Source organism: Haemaphysalis longicornis, unplaced genomic scaffold (genome assembly GCF_048455015.1).
Source record: "Haemaphysalis longicornis isolate Haplotype H1 unplaced genomic scaffold, Haemaphysalis longicornis Haplotype H1 scaffold_8, whole genome shotgun sequence".
Lineage (NCBI taxonomy): Eukaryota > Metazoa > Arthropoda > Arachnida > Ixodida > Ixodidae > Haemaphysalis > Haemaphysalis longicornis.
The window spans coordinates 194,395,814-194,418,622 of NW_027526445.1; the positions used below are offsets into that span (position 1 = coordinate 194,395,814).

The following is a 22,809-nucleotide window of genomic DNA, read 5'->3' on the forward strand; positions in this document are numbered from 1 at the left end:
GCTGACTGTTCTCCTGCCTTCAAGTGGCCTTAGATTTTCCTACTAGCGTACCAGTCAGTGAAGCGTCGCATGTGCGCTTGTGCAGCGCTTGTTTGGAGCGACCTTGACTTGGAGCTTCATACAGTGTACAAACTAACAAACTAAAGAAATGCACATTCTTCCATTCACAAACGTGTCGTGGCTAATTTCAACTGAGCGAACGAATTGCGACGACCCGTTGGAGGCCGGCGGACTAAACGCTGGGCCGACTCGGAAAGTCGGCGAGCCGCGCAGTAGCACAGTCAAGCCAAGTCATCTCCTCCTGATGTCGCACAAAAACGCCGCAGAAAATGGGCGAGGATGCAGAGAGGACGAGAGCACTTTCGAATTGATTTTTCTACTAAATTCGCGTAAACGCACTCAGAGGGTCGAATCATGGCCTATGGCCTATGGATTCTGCACTACAATTTGCGCTAGTAATCCCGCAATGTTTACAAATCGCTTCAGTGTCCCTTTATATGCGGACTCCAAACGGCCCAATGTGACCTTTCCAGTGCCGTCAGTGGTAGAGTGATCAATCGGGTTGGTGTTACACATGCACTGAGATGCTTATGGTGCGGGAGGCAGAGAGGCAGCCCTATGTTTGTCCACGAGAATAAAGCTCGAGTCCTTCCAAGTTTCATTCAGGTAATTACAAATTACAAACAGACGTGTTTTGTTTTGAGCACAGTGTGGACTGCGTCCAGCTTCGCAGGTCATCCCTTTTCTCAAAGTGGAAGGGCACTAAATTTTTTTGGGGTGTGAAGTTTTTTGTGTTTTTTGTTTTGTTCGGCTTAGTGTTTTGAGTGTTATGGTTTCTTCGGGGTCTTCTACTGTGTAATAAATTTATCTTGTCCACATGTTTTGAGCGTTATGCTTTCTTCGGGGTCTTCTACTGTGTAATAAATTTGTCTTGTCCATCACTCCAATGCCTCTTATGTCCATTCTTTTCCGCCCGCCGAGATGGAATGTGACAGCAGTTATCTTCCCTGTTCTGGATGCAAGGTACGTTCAAAGCTGCTGTTTTGCTTGCGGCTGCAGTCAGGCTGCATTACCCAGCTAGGAAGGCAGGACGAAAGCACCGAAGGCCTCGACCCGCTTTGCGGCGTCATGTGAATGTTGCCGCAAGTTTGGCTGACTCACCGAAAGGTGCTGTCAAGAAAGCACTCGAGGCAAAGTCAACAAAGTCTGCTTTAATCTGCAGACACCATGGGCCACTGTGTTCAACGAAGCGTCTGCCTGAGTTGGGATCTTGCTAGGCCGTCTACGGCAGCCCGCCCTGTATGTCTCCTAGAGGGAGGGTTGCCTGATGGTTGCTTAGTCCAGGAACATGGCATTCCTTGTTCAGTCAGACCATAGAGCAGAAAGCCACAGAGGAAGCAATCCTGTTGCACGCAATGGCTCGGTTGGACAGAAAGGTTTCCAGAGGGCATGCCACACTTGGGCAGTGTGCCCTTTGGGCAACGCGCATCAAGGGCAACATTCAGGCCATCGATGGGTTCCGGGACTATAATGGTAGCCTCAAGGTTGGCCTGTCTTGAGAGAGATAGCCAACCTGCGCGGTGACTGTGAAGGGGGCTTTAAGTGGTGTGCTTGCAACAGGCGTAGCTGCGTTGACTATGCACTGATATAGTATTCACTGGCAACCTGCATCAGACAAGTCCACATTGATGAAGGAGGCCTCTTCCGACTGGGGAGTGACCACAACCGAATCAAGCTTTCCCCTCATCGCCCCATTAGAAAACCTGTAAAGCGCTACCTGCAGGCAGCCGCATACAAGACAGTTGCCAATGAGTTGGAGTCCAGCCCCATCTACGCAAGGAAAGCAACGTACCATGAGTTTGTCGATGAATTAACTATAATCGTGTGCAAGCATGAGGTTCGCACGGGCTCTCGTGGGGGTGCTCAACGAAAGCGGTGCTGGGACAGCGAAATCAAAAAGGCCCTTGAAAGCGCGCTGTGCGGCAAAGCCGGGTGCACAGGTGTGCAGTGAAAAATCTCGCAGCCAGTGAACACCTCCTCCTGTGGGTGGCAGTGGAGGCCATACAGGGTTGGATGGTCAACGTTGGAGGCTCGCAAGGCCACCAACAAGATTGCATTTGAGGAGCAAAACTGAGCCGTGAACGACAACTGCTGGGCACGATGACTGTTCCGCTACATAGGACTCGAGGGGTATGGACACAATGATGCAACCGCCTCCCTCGAACCAGCCCAATGGAGGTGGGCCCTGTGCGCACGATCAATGAGAAGCTGTGAGCCAGAGGGAAAGATGAGGGAACCACTCGGTGGTGGACCGCAATGCCCCAAAAGCTAGGTCACCTTGGCCACAAGCAAGAAATAGGCCGTATGTGGCAACAGCAGCGGCAGTGCACTCCCCTTTGAGGCCCGTGCAGGGGCACTGCGCATGATGCTGTGCTGTCAGTGCTGCGACAAAACACAAAGTGCAGGGCTTGCGGCGCGCATGAAGAAAGTATCGAACAGCTAGTGCTGCACTGCCATAAGCTGCTCCCATCTGCTAGGATGACTATGACCAGCATTGGGGTTCGAGTATGGACTACCACAATGGCTTCGAGAGTGGCTACCACACTGGCAGCGATCGGTTCGGCTCGGTGCGGCTGTGGCGACATTGCAGTGAACTTGAAAAGAAAGGGACGGGCGAAGAGAAGACAGAGACTCTAGGTCCCCATTCCGAGCTGCTACTACTTCTTCCTCTACTTCATGTTTTTTTACATTCTCCCCCCCCCCAAGATGCAGGCCCAATCCCGCTAACCCCATGTTCAACACCCTCCCCACTGAAGGAAGATACATATGCAAACCTTATCTCAGAAATTATAATGTCCAGCTCCCTTAATGTCTATATGGACACCGATTATTCACAGCAGCCCTACGTTTCTGTCAAAAGGTCCCTTCCTAGAGCCATAATGTTTGTAGTCCTGCTCCGGCTGATGCGTTCAGTGCGAAAGGCACTTTTTGACAGTCCATTTCCGCATGCTCTGACGTTTGAATATGACCGTCGTGATGGTGTATGGGTACTTGGCTGAAACGTAGGTGGTGCTGATTTGTCTGCCATCTTTGGATGAACTGTGTTGTAAGTTTGGCTTTCCACTGTAACTTTGGCACTTGGCTTTCCACTCTGTCCTGGTGACTCCACAATGCAAGCACGATATTGTCATTTGCAAGGATGTGTCCTTTAATTATTTTGGTTGTCCTGTATGATGACGATATTCTGTCACACGTGTGTGGCGTAAGGGAAAGAGAGTTGCGGTAAGATGAACAGGCAGGTTTTTAGTTGTGGTCCGTGTTATGGAGTCACCACGCAACAATCCACATGCCCGTAGCTGTTCTGGTTTAGTCATTCGTGAGTCGGTAGAAGCAGCTTCGTGTTGTGATACATTTGCAGGAACTGTGTACTCTACACTTGTATGTTCAACAAAACTGGTCTTACTTGTCACATGTAATGAATATGTGCCGTGCTTTGCTATTTGCAGTTTTATCTGTCATAAATTTTGGTGAAGCGCTTCTGTTCCTGAGAAACTGGCGTCCCACTAGATGTTGTGGTGTCATTAAAGTAGGGTTACATGCCCTTGGAAACATAGTGAATTGGCGTTTTGGTGAGGGAGTCAGTAACAGCAGTTATGTACCTAATAGCCCAGATAATAGTTTATTGCTTCCATCTTTTTCAATATTGTGTATGTTATGTTAGGTTTCATTTGTGCGGCGTGCCTGGATTCACACGTAACTTTCTTAATGGAGTGAGCTAGTTTTCAGCTGATTTCTTGTTTGATGTGAGCAGCATTATTTAGTAATGTGGATATTGTAAACACAGGTCGTGCTTCTGCAGAGGTTCTGTACGTGCGGGGTGCACCTGCATTGTATCATGTAATTCATGATTGAGTTCTAACTATAGTGCCTATTCTAGGCGTTATAATGACGCGAAGAATTCTGGATTGGCTTGGTTGTGCGGTTCGCCGAACCGCTAACGGGTCATCAGAAGTCGATCGCGAAGAAGGTGCACCTGAGCCCCAATGTGGCTCCATTTCACTAGTTTGCAGTGGTTTGCTGACCATGTATTAGGCTTAGTGAAGTCCACGCGGTTAAACTCCGCAGTAGGAATCCGTATGGGGGTTATTCACTATTGCAAGCAGCAAGAAGCTTTCGCGTAGCAGATAACGCCGAGTGCGTTTCAGTGCCCGTCAGCTTGAAGTGGCAGTACGCATCGACATGGCTATTAAATAACTTGTGAACTGGCGCCCTCAGTGTGAACGGGCTGCCTTACAGGTTTCGGCGCGACCCGGCTGGCAATCTAAGTATACAGGAGGCTGTGGTCGAGTCCGTGGTCCATGGTAAGTTTCGCTTACTGTGTATTAAATGATTTAAAGGAGGCATTGGTTCTGTAAGCGTGGCGAAAGTTACGGAATCCTGACTGTCCTGTTGGCATTTTATAGGGGTTCTAGAACGCGTGCTCATAGATTAATCTTACATGCCGGCTCACGCGCGAGCAGGCTCCTTGCCGAAGACATGCGTAGAGGGGCGGATACTACGGGTCGCAGTGAACTGGGTATTCGCTCTTTCCAGCGACGGTGGCGCCACCGCGCGCCCTCTATGTGAAGCTGTTTGTAGATGATCGGTCTCGCTGGCGGAGGCAGCCGCCCCATTCGGAAACGTGGTGATGGAAAACATTAAACCGAAAAGCAACCGAATGTGCTGCGTGCCGCAGTGTACAAATCGATCAGTGCCGGGAAAAACCAGCGTGCATACCTTTCCCAGGGATAAGAAAGCCCGAAAGGTGTGGACAACCTAGCTGCGCATCGGAAAAGCTGTCATTAACACGATGGTGGTTTGCAGCAGCCACTTTACGAAGACGGACTTCTTCTGGAGCCATATTCGTAAGTTTAATTCGCTCTTTCCCTAGTGATGCTGTGCTTTCCTTCTGAGATAAGTGTGTCGTCTATTAACAGATGGTCTGCAGCCACTGAAACCGCGGCTGAAGAAAGGCGCCGTGCCGTCACGAAACATTCCGGTGCGCACGCACGAGAAAACGGTGAAGCCCAGATCCAACAGGAGAGCGACATTGAGAGAAACCCAAGGTACGCTTCGGCATGCGTTTTCGATCGACGTGATTCACGTCGATTCACGTCCGATTCACGTTGGGAGTCACGTGAATGATCATCTACTGTGCCGGTCGTTACGTACCACCGCTTTTCTTTCGTCTGCAGCTGCTCGCACATTTGTAAGCTCCGTGTTCAACGTTTTGTTAAACGCCTCTGCCACCTTGCAAAAACGGTGGTTGCTAGTTTTCTCCCACGCTGCTCCCAAGCGCTCAATCCGCGATGTCGAAATTGGAGCGCGACTGTGATTAATTAGCCTGTATTTTAACGGTGCACCTCGCGTCGTCACATACCGTGCACGCGATTGTCCCAGGGGCCCAGGCAGGGACCACGGTTTGTAGTAATTTTAAATAAGCAGTGTCGAAGAAATCCCTGGCCGTTTAATCCACTATTAATTATTTACCGTGAGTACCTGATCACCAAGCGGGGAATTGGACGGACGTTCTCAAAACCGATATATAGATAAAATAGGGAAGCATTAAAGCAACAATGCTGCAAAGCAAATTACGTATAAAAGCAGAGAAACAAGCAACCCCCCAAAAAACAAGTAAAAATGCTTCAGCCCTTTATAGAGCGAATGCGGATTCAAGAAGTTCTTTCAATTATAAGAAATTAGATTGTCTAAGCGTTCCAGTCTGTAGTTATTTCAAATTGTGAGGTTATGAAAAAAATTAAATGCGCTTATATAACGATAGTATTCTCAATTTGTTTTTTCCTTTGATTTCAATGTCCCAACACGTAGTAACATTGCGTTAAAATAGTGGGTTGTATTCCAGTTTCATTGTTGTATGCCAGAGAAACTGAGGTCTGGCAGTACTTTCCAGCTGCGCCAAAAAAGCTTTCAAGATTTGTGAATTCTGTATTGTGCTACCATTGCAGAAGACCTGGAAGGAAGCCTGGCACCTGGAACCAGCCCAGCAGGGTAGGGCTGCATCTGTACGCCCTCAACCAGCGCAGGTGTAACGGGAAACGAAGGTAAATGTCTGAAAACGTGGTACAGCACGGCCCTATTTGAAATTTTCTCTACTATGTGCCGCACAATCATGTATACTAGCCCGAACTCCACCTCCACTGCCCATTGAACCAAACTCCCGCTATCCGGACGTGAGCTGTGTAATAACGTGATCTCCTTTTCTTTGATACTCCAGATGCAGTTTTTTTCACATAAAACACTAATTTTGTGTCCAAACCCAGTCATAACACCCTAATGCAACGTGAAAACTCTGTATATACAGAACCAGTGGGTCTAGTACGTTCAATATTGGTTCAAATGATGTAGTATTTGTTGCACTTATTATTTAACATTGTTTTGCAGCATCAAATTATGTTTTTTTTGCGCTACAGACATACCACTGCAAGAATGGCTGCAGAACACAAGTGCGTGTCCAGGGGCTCAAACAGTTGGTACCGATCCGAATGCAGGTAGGGTATTAAAATTTGTTCTGATGCAGCGTTGTGTAGAAGCTACAATTTATTTCTTATTTATGTTCCAGATGCAGCAGCAGCTGAAGCATTGCTGCTGTTGCGTGGCTCATCACAACCCGAAACGGCCGAAAAAGCAGTTCAAGCAAACACAGTGCATGACTACTTGCAGAAGTTTAGGATATCTGAACTGCTTGTGAGTGACCATTATATTAACACATTCACAGGGGGGCCAAGCGCTAAAATCCTGAACAAAGTGGTTGCGCTAGTGAAAAGTAAGGAAAGCGAGAACAGGATGGAGGCCACAGTTCAAGACAGAGTTGTTTTGGTGCTGATTGTGCTGAAACAAGCGATGTCATTTTCTTCGTTAGCTGTACTTTTCCAGTGCAGTGTATCATCAGTGCACAGGTACTTTGCTCACACGCTTCCTCTTGTTGCTGCAGCGCTCCAGTCAGTTATTGAGTGGCCGTCAAAAGAGGAAGTTTTGAACAACATGCCCGTGCACTTGAAAAAGTACTCGAGGGTGAGGGGTGTCGTGGACTGCACAGAAATTTTTGTTGAAAGGTCCCGATGCTCGACTTGCCAGCTACTGTCGTACTCGCACTACAAGTCAAATTACACAGTGAAGTTCCTTGTTTGCGTTAGTCCGGCAGGAACCATAACTTTCATTAGCCGTGCATTTGGCGGAAGAGCGTCAGATAAAGCAATCACTGCACAGTCTGGGCTTTTGGAAAAGTTTGAGCCGTTCACTGATGACATCATGGTGGACAGGGGCTTCTTAATTGATGAACTATGCAGTGCTCGAGCAGTTGGTATCGTAAGACCGCCCTTTGCAGGAAAGGCAAGTCAGTTTAGCCATTCTGATGCCATCAGTACTGCTGACATTGCTAGGGCACGAGTGCATGTAGAACGAGTTATTCAGAGGATAAAAATATTCAAAATGTTCGACTGCGCAATCCCATGGGAATTGCTGCCACACATTGATCAGCTGTTTACAGTCGCATGTGGCCTGACCAACCTGTGTGCGCCAATACTTGCTGATGACAAATTTCTCTGACTTCACTAAGACTTCTAAATGTGGCACGAAACGAAAAACAAAACAGCTTTTTTGTGTGCCGTTTTCTTAAACTCTTTTATGATGGTAGGCTCCTGCAGTCCTGTGCTGTGTGTCCAGATTTCTACGCATGCTAAGGATTGTACCCGTCTCTCGTAAAAGCTGTTTGTTTTGTTTTTTGTCGTCATAGCATTGTTTATTTTCATGATAACTCTTATGTATAAATTTACCTCGTACCCAAATGTTGTGTTTTTACTATCAGTTTATTTTCTGCGTTCAGTATTTGAGCAAGTAGTAATCTTGCCTGAACAAGATACACATTTGTCTCGAGTTTTCAACAATTAAAAAGTGCCTGCATATTGCAAGTTGACATGTTGCTTCATACAATGTGAAAAATAACATGTATTTTGAAACTTTCTGTTCACCATCCGCGGTGTCTCAGTGGCTACGGCGTTGTGCTGCTGAGCCCAAGAATGCGGGGAAAGCAGAAACGCCCGTGTTCGAGATTTCGGCGCACTCTAAAGATCCCCAAGTGGTCAACATTAACCCGTAACCCTCCACTACACCGCGTCTTATTGCCTGCCTAGCATCAGTGTGTTACACAGCATAATCAATCAATCAAAGTTTCTCACAGTCTTTAGTTTAGAGTACAGTATTTCCAGGTTTGCCGCCCATGTGTGCTTTGCATTTTCTTTAAATGTGAATCAATCAACCAATGTCTTAGAAACCTTGAAAACTGTTTTTTATTGCACTTTTCTGTAATATTTTGTACAATGACAAACAAGTCATGTGGTGCTTGAAGCTTACACATGGCATGACATTGCGGCTATTTCGACCAGTTTTGGAAGAATCTTCTTAAAATAAACATACTGCAACTTTGAAACAAGGCTCTGCATGTGCTCAGGGTCTCTCTTCACTTCAATGACCAGGCTCTGCACTGGAGAGAAAACTACAAAATCACAATTGTCCATACAGAGCAGAAGCATGCCTAGCTGAACTTGGGAGTAATAGCTGTGTTGACGTTTCAGAGTATAGTTCTGCCCGTCTTCAACAATGTAAGAATGCTTCTTACCTTCTACTAGGTTAACAATGCCAGCGTCTTTACCTAGCACGGGGCATTTTACCTCAATCAGGACCTTCCTGCCATCCCGTGAGCTTATGCCATCGGGGCTGTAGCCCAGCCATGGCACCTCAGGGGCTATTACAAGCCCAAGTCTACTGACTTCAGTTTGGCACAGAAGCTCATATTCCTCCAAGGCGACTGGCTCGTTAAGTTTGCCATAGTCTGTAGCACTTTTTCCTCTAAATGTGGCTTTACAGTACATTCTTTCCAGTTTTGCCGCCCACGTGTGCTTTGCATTTTCTTCAAATGTGAACAACTCACGACATATGCTACCTGTAATCCTTTTTTTTTCTTTCGCTATGCCAGAGTGTACACCTTTGTACTAATGTTGACAAACAAATCCACCTGGCTTTTTCATGGCTTAGGCACACATTACTTTCGTAAAAGGCCTTCTCAGCTGGGCTTAGCATACCAAGGGAACACTTTTTCAGTTTAACTTTTGACTCTCCTACGTTGCTAGACTAAAAAAACTGAAAAGTAGTGTACTTCTGGAGCATGAGATTGACGCGTTCAGGTGCGAATGCAGAGTCCATTACTCTCGCAACATTTGCGTCATGAGGCTTCCTTGTACGCCTTTTGTGTTATGCGAGTGCGGAATCCGGTGCCACATCCAGTAATTGTTTCCTCATGTCATCCTGGAGCTCCTGGGGGGTCACCTTTTCTTGAATTTTGTCAACGTGGCAGAACGCTGCCACTGGCCGTGGTTCATAGAGAGCCTTTGCACTAAGACGGCCCCACTGCTGCTGCATATTCGTGCAGGAAATGGTGTCCAAGCTGTCGGCACTTGACCTGGGTACGAAGACAAATAAAAACATAAATGCAAAGACTGCATGTGCATGAGTGTGCAAGAGTATGCAATGAATGCAATACCTTAATGTTTCTGAACGGCTGTGAAACAAAGGCCAACCAAGGAAATGATTTGTTACAATCTGGCTTGGTGGTAGCTGGTTCGCTTCCCTGGCTGTTGAAATTGTATTTCATTTGGAGGTGAAAAATTAATGTCTGCGCGAGTGTCTGACTTCGCGTCCACTCGGTAGCACACCGAATCGGCCAGCTTTCACAGCAGCATACAATGACCAGTTTTGCTTTTTTTAAGCATTTCAGATTTTTTCTTGCAGAATGAACACAGGCAAGTACCACACGATGTTTTTTTTTCAGTTATTTTATGTTTTATCTGCTAAAAAAACTAACAATATCTATGAAAATAATTGTGCTCCAAATAACACTCACCAATCAGGGTAGCAAACACAAGCTTGCACATTTCCGAGAGGCCTGCTTTGCAGGTGCAGGTCCCCTGAAAATAAAGATGTGATATTAATTATCTTCCTAATTTAGCATTTGGTAAATGTTACTGTCCACAACGAAAAGCATCGAACCCACGAAAAAATATCTTTCAAATTGAGCATTTGGCAACTGTTTCTTTGTGCTTTTAGACGCCTGTGTACTACGAAAAGCATCGCAGCCACCTCCACATGTTTTCCTAAAGTGAAACGCATCTCCGGAAAAATTGAGATGTTTAAGCTTGGATCCTCTGAACATGCTTGCTTGTTTATTTACCGTTTTGAACTTGCTGCTAGTTCTCTCTTTAAAACCCGCCACAGCTATGGGCGATGTGGGTATTTGTAATAAATAAACGTGTTACGGCGTCATTATCGTTTCCGACAACGCGCCGAAAGCACGGCACAGCTAATGTGACGAGGCACTGCAGTAAAGGCGTCAGCGTTTGATATTCAGTTTCGGCATTTCTATGATTTGTAACATGCATAAACCCCATATCATCCTTTCTTCTGAACAACATCCCACAAAGTTATAACTTACTTGCATCCTTCACACTTAACCCGATACGGTCGCGCTAGTGGCAACAACAACATGGTGTGCTCGGCTGCGCGTACCGAGCGCTGCTTGGTATCTAAATCTTCGTAAAAAGTGCGCGAACAATTTTACGAGCATGGGTGGAAGTGTACAAACCTTTATGGAGCCTGCGGTGCCAACGTAAACCTTCACGCAGTGCGGTTGTCTGGTGACGCCGCTCGATTGCAAGCACAATGCCTCAACGCTCACGATTTCATCGGTGGCCTCACTGATGCCGCAAAACACAACGTGACTGGCGTTGTAAACTGCTTCGCCTTCGACAAAGCATCTTCTTGTCTCATCGGCAAGGGAAAAGATAGTCTAAAGATAGACTAATGGGCCCGGAGCGGCTTTTTCTTCCAGGCGCGCACGTTTCCGCGACGTCCCGATCATTTTCCCGTACTCCATGTTGGATACCGTCGCGCCACCTATATTCGCTGGAAAGTGCGAATAGTTCGTCCATTGTATCTCTAATGGCAGAACGGGGAGTTAAGTAGAAAAGCGTCTGCCGTGAGTGTTACCCCGCCGGCGGGGGTTTTACGGGCGCTGTGTGCTGGAGTGAAGAACGCTTAAAGTTTGAACAGGAACGTGATGAATAGATGAGAAAGCGTGTGCTTGTCGGCCCTCTGCCAGTTTTGAACTCTCTTTGTTGGGAACAACCTTGAGCCAAGCAATGCTGACGGCTAGAAGGCCGAGGAACGTAAAAGTTGCTGAAGTAAAACACTCGGTTAGATGGACAAAAGCTTCCCCCCCGCTAAAGATATTGCCGCGAACCATACATTGGGTTTGCTTATTTGTGTTTTGCTTTTTCCGCCCGGCTGCGCCGGTCTGTGTTATCTCTACGCCAAGGGAAGCGCGTGTTCCATTCTTTCTTTCTGTGCCGCATGTGTTATCTGTTGTGATAGGGAGAGCATTCCGATCTAACGTGAACAGCCCAGAATAATCTTCTTGGATCTACTATGTTCTCGATGCGAATCGACGTTTCGAGAACCACGCGCGCCAAAAGATAAAAAGCCTGCAGTGCGGACGCCGGGGCATTCGATTCGACGACACTCGCCTGTGCAAGTCACTTTGTTGACCGCTGCTTCGCCGCCTCTGTATTCTTTTGAGTTGTTAGGGGAGCACAAGTTCGCTCCAATAAACGTGTTTCTCATTCAACACAACTGCATCGTCCTTGTCTTCGTGACAATATGGAGTACAGCACAAGTTAACAGGCGGCATGGGGCGCCACACGCAATGCAGCAACTCGCAAGTAAACATAAGCGGGCACACGAGTGGAAATGATGAATACGTGCTCGAGTAAAGACGTTGTTCACGCCTGCTGTGAAAAGAAAGATATTTGTTCACCGATCGTAACTCTGAAAGGTAAGGTAAGGTAGGAAAGGTAACTCCGCGTATTGCAAATTTCCAGATATAGTACAAGAACTGCGTTCTCGTTTCGGAGTAGTTTCTAGTGCACAGTACAACAGCTAGTGTAGTAGATAAACAAATTAAGCTTAATTGCAGGAGGTTGTAGAGCGGCCTGTGCCAGCCCCCTAGCAAACGGCCTTTCTCGCTGCTCGAAGTCTGCTACGAAAGGCAATTTTGCCTGCTCCTAGGACTGCTCCTAAATACATGTACCCCGTTCCACCCCTGTGTGCAGCACACGGTGAAAACAAAATATGGAAAGTAAGAGCACAAAGCCAACATTACTAGCCTTTTTTAACATGCCAGCCTGGGTACAAGGCAGCACAAATTGGCAAGCAGTAAATGACAGCTACTAAGTTACGCATCAAGCGAAGTTCAGCTAGTATTGTAAACAATAGGTCCAGGATGCCTGCAAAAGTACTCATTTTGTTTGACCAGTGCTATGTCAGCTTAATTTTATCCTTCCACCTGTTAGGCATGTTGTTCAATCACAGGCAATCACTTTTTTTTTCATTTGAAAAAGCACAGATTTCATCAAAGACGAAAGTGAATCACTTCAGCCGACGTACCCACAAAGTGGGTGCAGCAAACGAAAGTCGCTAAACTGTACAAATGTCAAGCAAAGCCTGTCCAACAATGCTTGTGTAAACACGAGCACAAGCGATTTTGTTTGCGGTTGATTGTGTAATGAGCTCTTGGGCAGTTTGGAGAACGGCGGGCGATGTCGTTTCTGGCAGTCTTGTCCGTGCCCGAGATCGCGACTTGAAGGCTGAAACAGGCTGGAATGCTGCTGGGAACGGCATCAGGCTTGTCTCGCTGCGGTGACACCGCGCCGAATTCGACAGCGAATTAATGGGCGCAGATGATGTCATCAAAATACTTCTCCTATACACATGTATACTTGTAGTCGAAGATCGAGTCGCCAGTTCCTTGCCGCGGGCTTGGTGGCTGGCCTTTGTTTCTCATGCTCCTCTGTGTTGCTGGGCAAACATAACAGGGAGACTCTTTCCGTTGTACACTTGAAACACAACGGTTGCCCGGGACATAACGCGTGTTTGACGTTGCCCTTCACATGCACTAAGTCGCATAATAAAATGTGGTTGTTCCCTCTTCCATAGGGACCGGTAAAACACGAAAGAGGAATGTGCCTTCACAGGAGCAGTTGAATGTTTATTGTGCATCGAAATGAATTTGCACATCGCTATTTATATTTCATCAGTATGGCACCGTTATATGCATAAACGTTAGACGCCGGATTGCACGTGCCGGAGAATTCCGTAAATCCAACTGAAACCACAGGCGCTCGCAAACCGTCTGTGCGAATGAAACCAAGCGGGTTATCAGTGAATCGTTTGGTGAACACATGGTCTGCTGCAGCGAAAGGAGTAGCGGACCGTTCCAGGAGTGCGACATTCGCAATTCGGCGTCAATCTTACTTTGTGGTCGTTGCCTTACAGGCCTCTCCGCAGGTTACGCTTCGTGTTGCCCGTACACGTACGCGCTGGCATCGAGGCGCCAACTGTTGGCGCTCATTAGAGTCATGATGCACTACTTCTCTTCGGCTCTCCTAGACGGCAGCACCATCTGAAGGAATGGATACAAGGCGGGCTCGTCATCCCATTTCCGTGTCTGTTCATGGCGCAGTCGGGAGCGTGTTTCGTATCTCCCGTTGCGGCAAAAGAATTCGGGGTTGAAATCCCGACGCAGCCGCATCAAAAGGAAGTTTTTCTGGTGATGTCATTTCTGTGACGGATATGTAATCAGTCAGATCTTGGTGGACCCCGGCGTAAAACACTTTCGTGTAAATAATCACTGTGTGAAGCTCACTGGGCAATGTTCTTGCACCAAACACTCCTAATTGATAGCATCCTCGTCGCTCTGGCCCGTGCTATGCCGCCCAAGGAAAGTCCCCACGCACCATAGCCAAAGGCAGCATATGAAGCTCACCCATAGAGTTCCAGAGAAGTTTCACAACCAGTGCAGCATTGAAGGACTCTTGCAGTGCTAACCTGCCCTCCCTGTCTTCTTTTCTCGAAAAGTGTGCCGCCATGTTTTCTCTGGCGTTTTCGCCGCCGACTCCGTAACTGCGCTGTCGTGGGCCACTACTGCATGCATTGTGTGGTTATTTTGCTTTGCCAGCTATGTCTGAGACCCTTCCCACAGTGCTTTTGTCCTCTGCTCAGCGAACAGATCGAGGGCTTCATCCTTTTTGTTGTTTTACTCGAGCTACAGAAGTGGAAGTGCCGCCACCACTTACTACCTTACTACTGCAGCCGTGTCATCATGGCCCACCGGTTTACGCATCGTTATTTTGAAGTGCAGAAAGCCACACCTGAAGAGTTCCGTATGAGTACACGTGTTTATCATGTGTGAGTGCTCCCACCAAACGTGACAAAAGAATGAAAGGCGGAAGAGAACAGGTTTTCAGAATCCGGTGGAAGTGAACTAGGTGGTGCTACTTAGAAAAGTGGCCATGAATGCGATGTAGGGGCTGTAGTGACAACGGCCTGATTGGGAGCTCTCTTTCGTGCAGCAGCTGCAATACTGGGATGACGAGCTGCGGGAGAACTACACCGAGATTCTGACCAGGTTCTACTTGGTGTTTGAAAGCATACACAAGTACACCATTGATTTGAGTCGGTGAGTTTCCCACTTTCGTGGGTGGTCTACCCCTGCCCGAAGTCTGAGGCGTAGCCACGAACTGCCGCCACGTCTTTACCTTCTTCGGTGGGCCCCCTTTGGTTGTGCCGATGGGGCCACGAGCCAGACCTTCTGGTCTGTTTGTGTTGCATTGTGTTCCCCGCGCATAGCCTGGCCTGGCACCTGGTCCGACGAAGGGAGGGGGGATTTTCTCGGTGAAATGGAGGTCGCACTCAAAAATGCCGCAAGGTCACTAAGTGCTGCGACTACCATTGATCTGTCTTCATCTGTCCAGTAGACACTTGTGCGAGAACATAAAAAGACAAACATTATGCCAGAATAGCAGGAACAGGTAAGAAAACATGCACTGGGGACCTGAAAGTACAAGTAACCGGTAGCGGCAGATTGCCCGGAGTTCTCCTCCACGTTTACTTGTATACTGTGGTGCTCGTGGCGTGATCTGCAAAGGCTGTTCCATTTGGCTGAAACAGAAGATCCTGGAACTGCGGAACTCTGGAGCGCTCGCTGATTATCATTGAGTGTGGGCCGACCATAGTTTGGGAAGGGCTGTGGGGAGTTGGCCTACCATTGTGTTGATAATGCTTGGGCTAGCCACACCTTCGCCACCCTGGGGCATTGTAAGGCCACTGGTAGCAATTTGTCAATGCCAGTGCGCACCCATTGAGCAAGTCTTGGATAGCCTTGAAGCTGCACAACATGACCATTATTGCTGCGGGCATAGCATCTTGGGCTAGCAGAGGGCAACCATGGATCCTGCGCGTTACTTTCGGCAGGCATCAAAACGGCACTGTTGCAGGTCTATCGGGCCATGAAGACAAAATTCAGCATAGTTTAAATCGGGAGAACTAGCTTTTTGTAACTCAGTGAGCTCCATACCACCCATGAAAGACATTTTTAACCTAAAAGGTGCTACAATTTTTGAAACATTTTCAAATTTTGCGCTTCAGTGATGTATTGTAGGTGGGAGGGACATAATGTGGACCAGCACTAAACACATAGTAGTAATCTATGTGATAACGAAGTGTTAGCGCTCAAAAAATACAATCAAACAAACCTAAAGGCTCCACTGTCGTTTGATTGTGGTTGGTGTTTCAACCAGCTTAGAGAAATAGGGAACCTGCGCTGGGTAGGAGGCGCTCCGAACATCGTACACTGAGCGCCACCTAGGGGAGCGGCGCAGAAACATTTAGTAGTACCAGAGTCCGTCAATGCTTTAAAAGCATTGACGGACTCTGGTAGTACGGAAGCAGATGACCCGCCCGTGTCCGTGCGTGTACCGGCCTGCGCGCGGGTTGTGCATGTGCCGTTTGAACACATTTTGTGCCGTGTTTGCCAGGGGAGAATGCCGCCGGTCATTTCGTGGTATGGATCTGCGATGGTACCACTACCAGAACACTTTCTATGAGAGCGTGTGATGGATGAAAGGTGGAAGCTGTATGCAGCAAGCTACGTGTACGATGTGAAGGAACCGCAAGATCCCAGCTGTTCACGTGGGACGGCCAAGTGCTATTCGCAAGAGAAGGACATTTCCCCTACATTGTCACTATACAGCTGAGCACCCAAATTGTGTTTTATTTTTTGCTGTCAAAGAGAAAAGACAATTCTAGGCCCAAGTTTTGCTGTGCTGTTTGGCTGCCTTTTTCTGGCTTGTCGCTCCTCGCGGTCCCAGTTAGAACTGTGCCTTCTGCATCAGGTTCCGCTGGGATTGCGCTGCTCCGAGCTCGCGTTGCCCACCTGTGCAAGTAGACAGAAAGGAGTTCCTTCAATCGTAAAAAAAAGCTAACCCGAAATAAAAAACACGAATATGGTACTAAACAACTAGAGAATGTTTTTGGGAGCGCAGTCCTTGCACCTGACCGGGCGAAATGAGCGACTAAAAGCATTAAAAAAATCAGTTTCCCCCAAGAAATTAGGGGAATCCAAAAGCAACGCGCTTGCGCGCGGGGAGTTTTGGAGGGCTCCCCCAACAATTAACCCGCAACCACCTTGCGCTGCTCGGGTCGGCTCGGGTGTTGGGAACTTTAGGCTTAGCATCGGGGCGGATATTTGATTGCCGCTGTCTGTACAACTGCGAATGACAATCCCTGTCACAGCTTTTCAACACAATATCATGTCATTTCCCGAATATGGAGCTTCATTTTCGCAATAACTGCCATTTGGACGATCGGTGACGATGGCCTGTTTTGATTGATTGATGATGATGATGATGAGGAGGATATTTGGGCTGTACCCTTTGAATCGGGTGGGTGTGCCCCGCATCACTAGCCAGGACAAACACAAAGAGAAATGCATGACAAACATAACGACAATAACGCGGCACGAACGAGACACAAGCATATGGCACACCAAAAGGAAACACTTTACAACACTCAGCCACATACGAGAAACAAACAAAACAAACAAAAAAACAGCATAACATAACGAAGACTCCGAGAATGTACAATCAAAGTCCCTGGGCTGCCATCGCAAACCAGCGTTCCAGGGGGCGCTTTGTACGCGCAACAGCGCGCACATCCACCACAGCGTCGGCGTCCCCGAAGCCGAGAGCTTCCTGCAGGGTCAGAGACGGACCATTTTCGTGGATATTGTCACAGTGTCCGAGATCTGCACAGCTTAAAATCAAGTGTTTGGCGGACACGTAACCCTCACCACAAGCACGGCACACCACACTGGACACCTGGTCATGGAACGTTTTCTGGTGCAGAAGAGCACAGAGGGCTCTCGCACGAGTCTCGAAGAGCATCTTCCGCGCAGGTACCGCCATCTTTCGGCCGCTCGCCGCACTTTGTAGTCGGGACTGGGCGATCCGGAAAAAAAAGAGAAGTGGGCGGCTCGACCAGCAGCGGGTGACGCTAAAAAGAACGTGCAGATTACTAACAGAACTACTTCGTTTACCGAACTGAGGTAAACGAAGCGATGATCAAGCATGACAAGCTTACTCATACTCAGTGGCACTTCGTTTACCGAACTGAGGGCTTACCTCTCTAATCGCTCCACCGATGATCAAGCATGACAAGCTTACCTCATACTTAGTGGCACGCAGATGCTGGGAAAGGTTAGGTTAAATTAGGTTAGGTTAGGTTAGGTTGGGTTGGGTTGGGTTAAATTAGGTTAGGTTAGGTTAGGTTGGGTTGGGTTGGGTTAGGTTAGGTTAGGTTAGGTTAGGTTAGGTTGGGTTAGGTTAGGTTAGGTTAGGTTAGGTTGGGTTAGGTTAGGTTAGGTTAGGTTAGGTCGGGTTAGGTTAGGTTGGGTTAGGTTAGGTTAGGTTAGGTTGGGTTGGGTTGGGTTGGGTTGGGTTAGGTTAGGTAAGCTTAGGTTAGGTTAGGTTAGGTTAGGTTGGGTTAGGTTAGGTTAGGTTAGGTTAGGTTGGGTTAGGTTGGGTTGGGTTAGGTTAGGTTAGGTTAGGTTAGGTTAGGTTAGGTTGGGTTAGGTTAGGTTGGGTTAGGTTGGGTTAGGTTGGGTTGGGTTGGGTTGGGTTGGGTTGGGTTAGGTTGGGTTAGGTTGGGTTAGGTTAGGTTAGGTTAGGTTGGGTTAGGTTAGGTTAGGTTAGGTTAGGTTGGGTTAGGTTGGGTTAGGTTGGGTTAGGTTAGGTTAGGTTAGGTTGGGTTAGGTTGGGTTAGGTTAGGTTAGGTTAGGTTAGGTTGGGTTGGGTTAGGTTAGGTTAGGTTAGGTTGGGTTAGGTTAGGTTAGGTTGGGTTGGGTTAGGTTGGGTTGGGTTGGGTTGGGTTAGGTTAGGTTAGGTTAGGTTAGGTTAGGTAAGGTTAGGTTAGGTTAGGTTAGGTTAGGTTAAGTTGGGTTGGGTTGGGTTAGGTTAGGTTGGGTTGGGTTTGGTTGGGTTGGGTTGGGTTGGGTTAGGTTAGGTTAGGTTAGGTTAGGTTAGGTTGGGTTAGATTGGGTTAGGTTAGGTTAGGTTGGGTTGGGTTGGGTTGGGTTGGGTCGGGTCGGGTCGGGTCGGGTTTCGGAGTAGTTTCTAGTGCACAGTACAACAGCTGGTGTAGTAGATAAACAAATTAAGCTTAATTGCAGGAGGTTGTAGAGCGGCCTGTGCCAGCCCCCTAGCAAACGGCCTTTCTCGATGCTCGAAGGCTGCTACGAAAGGCAATTTTGCCTGCTCCTAGGACTGCTCCTAAATACATGTGCCCCGTTCCACCCCTGTGTGCAGCACACGGTGAAAACAAAATATGGAAAGTAAGAGCACAAAGCCAACATTACTAGCCTTTTTTAACATGCCAGCCTGGGTACAAGGCAGCACAAATTGGCAAGCAGTAAATGACAGCTACTAAGTTACGCATCAAGCGAAGTTCAGCTAGTATTGTAAACAATAGGTCCAGGATGCCTGCAAAAGTACTCATTTTGTTTGACCAGTGCTATGTCAGCTTAATTTTATCCTTCCACCTGTTAGGCATGTTGTTCCATCACAGGCAATCACTTTTTTTTTCATTTGAAAAAAGTGGGTGCAGCAAACGAAAGTCGCTAAACTGTACAAATGTCAAGCAAAGCCTGTCCAACAATGCTTGTGTAAACACGAGCACAAGCGATTTTGTTTGCGGTTGATTGTGTAATGAGCTCTTGGGCAGTTTGGAGAACGGCGGGCGATGTCGTTTCTGGCAGTCTTGTCCGTGCCCGAGATCGCGACTTGAAGGCTGAAACAGGCTGGAATGCTGCTGGGAACGGCATCAGGCTTGTGTCGCTGCGGTGACACCGCGCCGAATTCGACAGCGAATTAATGGGCGCAGATGATGTCATCAAAATACTTCTCCTATACACATGTATACTTGTAGTCGAAGATCGAGTCGCCAGTTCGTTGCCGCGGGCTTGGTGGCTGGCCTTTTTTTCTCATGCTCCTCTGTGTTGCTGGGCAAACATAACAGGGAAACTCTTCCCGTTGTACACTTGAAACACAACGGTTGCCCGGGACATAATGCGTGTTTGACGTTGCCCTTCATATGCACTAAGTCGCATAATAAAATGTGGTTGGTCCCTCTTCCATAGGGACCGGTAAAACACGAAAGTGGAATGTGCCTTCACAGGAGCAGTTGAATGTTTATTGTGCATCGAAATGAATTTGCACATCGCTGTTTATATTTCATCAGTATGGCACCGTTATATGCATAAACGTTAGACGCCGGATTGCACGTGCCAGAGAATTGCGTAAATCCAACTGAAACTACAGGCGCTCGCAAACCGTCTGTGCGAATGAAACCAAGCGGGTTATCAGTGAATCGTTTGGTGAACACATGGTCTGCTGCAGGGAAAGGAGTAGCGGACCGTTCCAGGAGTGCGACATTCGCAATTCGGCGTGTATCTTACTTTGTGGTCGTTGCCTTACAGGCCTCTCCGCAGGTTACGCTGCGTGTTGCCCGTACATGTACGCGCTGGCATCGAGGCGCCAACTGTTGGCGCTCATTAGAGTCATGATGCACTACTTCTCTTCGGCTCTCCTAGACGGCAGCACCATCTGAAGGAATGGATATAAGGTGGGCTCGTCATCCCATTTCTGTGTCTGTTCATGGCGCAGTCGGGAGCGTGTTTCGTATCTCCCGTTGCGGCAAAAGAATTCGAGGTTGAAATCCCGACGCAGCCGCATCAAAAGGAAGTTTTTCTGGTGATGTCATTTCTGTGACGGATATGTAATCAGTCAGATCTTGGTGGACCCCGGCGTTAAACACTTTCGTGTAAATAATCACTGTGGGAAGCTCACTGGGCAATGTTCTTGCACCAAACACTCCTAACTGATAGCATCCTCTTCGCTCTGGCCCGTGCTATGCCGCCCAAGGAAAGCCCTCACGCACCATAGCCAAAGGCAGCATATGAAGCTCACCCATAGAGTTCCAGAGAAGTTTCACAACCAGTGCAGCATTGAAGGACTCTTGCAGTGCTAACCTGCCCTCCCTGTCTTCTTTTCTCGAAAAATGTGCCGCCATGTTTTCTCTGGCGTTTTCGCCGCCGACTCCGTAACTGCGCTGTCGTGGGCCACTACTGCATGCAATGTGTGGGTATTTTGCTTTGCCAGCTATGTCTGAGACCCCTCCCACAGTGCTTTTGTCCTCTGCTCAGCGAACAGATCGAGGGCTTCATCCTTTTTGTTGTTTTACTCGAGCTACAGAAGTGGAAGTGCCGCCACCACTTACTACCTTACTACTGCAGCCGTGTCATCATGGCCCACCGGTTTACGCATCGTTACTTTGAAGTGCAGAAAGCCACAGCTGAAGAGTTCCGTATGAGTACACGTGTTTATCATGTGTGAGCGCTCCCACCAAACGTGACAAAAGAATGAAAGGCGGAAGAGAACAGGTTTTCAGAATCCGGTGGAAGTGGAACTAGGTGGTGCTGTAGAAAAAGAGGTAGAGGAATAAAGAGAAGAAGAAGAAACTGCTCGGAACGGTGGCCTCCTGCCTCTCTGCTTCTCTTCGCCCGCCCCTTTCTTAACATTTGGTGCCGAAAACCCCGTGCGGCAACGATTGACTTCAACGCACGACCTCAAGGGCCCGTCTTTCATCTGCTCCGCCCCTTCGCGCTGCGAGTTGGGGAGGAATCGTTTAACGAAGTGGTCCTGGAACGTCACGGCTGGGGGGACGATTAGGTGCAGCCTATCGCGTAATGAAGCGACTGAAGAGCAAGATTTCTCCGCGAAGAGCCAAGAATACGAGGCTTATAAAGGAAGCTCGCTCGTTGCTCGACGCTGGATGTCAAGACATCGCCAAGCTCACGGGCTTGCAAGAACGACTCATGGCCAACCACGCCGAGCTCTTGAAGATCAGCGAGGAGCTCGAGGCCTTCCTTACGGCGGAGGAACAAGAAATCGAGTATCAAGCGGCCGAGGAATACAATGATAGGACCCTCGACACGTTGGCGGAAATTCGATGCAAGATCGACTTTCTTGAACGAGCCGCTCAGAACGCCCCACATTCGCCGGCTGTTAACGAAATGGTCCCGTTCAGACAGGAAAGTGCGGCCACGACCTCGGGACCTCGGCTTCCGCCGCTGGACGTACCGGTCTTTCGAGGTGAGCTTCAGCTTTGGACGGGTTTCTGGGAGCAGTTCGAGCAAACCATCCACAACAACAACGCTCTGACGCCCACGTCGAAGTTTTATTATCTGCGCCGTTACGTGATGGGGGAGGCGGCTGCAGCAATCGCAGGCTTACCGACCACAGACGCCTGTTATGCGGATGCTATAGAAATCCTCAAGCAGCGATACGGGAACAAGCGAAGGATTCAGCAGCATCATCTTTCCGCACTGAGGAATCTGTCGCCTGTAAAATCGTCTGCTGATATACGGGGGCTCAGGCAGCTCTACGATGCGGTGCAGCTGCATAGCCGCTGCTTGAACTCTCTGAAGGTGCCCACCTGCAGCTTCTCTGCCATGCTCGTAGATATATTGCAGCACGCGCTCCCACACGATATTGTGCTGAATTTTACTAAAGAGAAGCGGCATAGAGAGCTGACCTCCTCCCCAGGGTACGGCCCTCCTCCAGCCAATTCATCGGGAGAGCTGAACCCTTCCCCAGCAGACGAGGCACTCCCAGCCCGCTCATTGGCAGTGACAGCTGAAGCGGACGATGAATTGAAAGAGCTGCTCACCTTTGTGAGGATGGAGCTAGAGATCCGCGAGCAGTGCTGCGAGTTGCCCCGGCGACAAGTTGCTGGCAACCGACCAGAGAAGCAGCGAAGTTGCCCCTTCACGGCGTCGGCATTACACGTCACTGCCCGCAAAGACCGAAAGGAGGAGTGCTTCTTTTGCCATTCCCAGAAGCACAGCACGCGTTCATGCACTGCCGACCTCTCGCTGGCTAGTAAGAAAGAGCATCTCGCAAGGGACAGAAGATGTTTTAGGTGCACGACCAAGGGTCACCAAGCGAGAAACTGCAGGGCCAGATTGAGTTGCGCGTCGTGCCACGGGAGGCATGCAACCACCATGTGCGACCCTTCGTTCAAAGGCAATAATGCAACCGAGGGTGCACCGGGAACAACGGTCTGCGTATCGGCCCCGGTTCAAGCGTCTGGAGAGAGCAGCAACGAACAGTCGAACGATCGTTCTAAAGACAATGGGGTGTACCTTCAGACGTTCCGAGCATGGTTGAGCCACGACGGGAGGAGCCGACTCGTTCGAGGTATACTCGACGGCGGAAGCCAGAGGTCGTTCATCACCGAAGACCTCGCAAC

At 48.5% G+C, this 22,809-nt stretch overlaps 1 long non-coding RNA gene across 1 annotated transcript; it reads left to right on the forward strand.

The window, feature by feature from the left end:
- Window positions 1-5,180: 5,180 nt before the first annotated feature.
- Window positions 5,181-8,471, forward strand: LOC144149340 (uncharacterized). The gene is made up of 3 exons (XR_013318276.1): window positions 5,181-6,101; window positions 6,471-6,548; window positions 6,620-8,471. It is a non-coding gene; the product is annotated as an uncharacterized LOC144149340 (long non-coding RNA).
- The last annotated feature ends 14,338 nt before the right edge of the window (window positions 8,472-22,809 follow it).